Genomic DNA, 1,007 nt, shown 5'->3' with positions numbered 1-1,007 from the left:
ACTGGAGGGGCAGTGTGGGAGCACTGGAGGAGCACTGGGAGAGCACTGGGGGGTCACTGTGGCTGTCAGGATGTCACAGTGTCACCCCACCGTGCTGCTGCTGCTGCTCCAGGGTGACGCCTGGGCACGGCCGGGGCACCGGGACACGCTCCCGGCGGACCCGGGGATTTGGGGAGCTGTCAATGCCCATTGCTCACAGCATCCATCAAAGCACGGCCACGCTGCCCTGCTGCCTCCCACGCCCAGGACAGAGGATATTGCTCCCTCTTCTCTGCGTTTGTTAAACTTGTTTGTCTTTTCATCTGGGACTCTTTCTTTCCTTTGTATTTGAAGTTTGGAACAATAAGAGAGGTGGGTGGAGGATTTTTTTAATGACACGTCGGGGGTTTTCCACCACGGTGAGCAAGGAAAGAGCACAAGGAGGCCCCAAGCTGTGACAGCTTAAATGGAATGGGATTTTGGGAAAATAATAAATGAGATTTGCAATGGCTCATTTGAAATACACATCACAATATTCTTCATCCCTCGAGCAAATCACATAAAATAACCTTTAGAATCTTTAAATTCAGTCAGAAAACAAATACATTTCTCACCTCATCTGTGCCAGCAAGTTCCAGCTAAAACACAAATCCTGCAGGTTTGTAGCCAGTGTTGAAGCATCCAGTGGGTCCAGGTTTACAGGGGTGTTGGAGCAAAAAAAATTCACAAGTAATTGAACCATCCATATTTATTTAGACTCTTAATTTGATTGTAATTGTTGTAAGTTTTGTTAAGAGATCCCTACATTGGGGCCTTTTGCCCTTTGATCATGCTGCTCTGCTGCCCCGTGCCCACCACATGCATTCCTGCCTCTCTCCTCAGAGCTCACCAGGTACCCCAACCCTAAACCACATTCAGTGCATCACTTCTAGCCTAAAGCTCACTTTGTATTTAATTATTCACACAGAAGTTACTTGGGAATATTGCAGAATTATTGCAGACATTTCTCTGATCTTCCTGACCTTGTA

Source organism: Parus major, chromosome 23 (genome assembly GCF_001522545.3).
Source record: "Parus major isolate Abel chromosome 23, Parus_major1.1, whole genome shotgun sequence".
NCBI lineage: Eukaryota > Metazoa > Chordata > Aves > Passeriformes > Paridae > Parus > Parus major.
The sequence above is the reverse complement of the archived record's forward strand: the minus strand, read 5'-3'. Positions refer to the sequence as shown.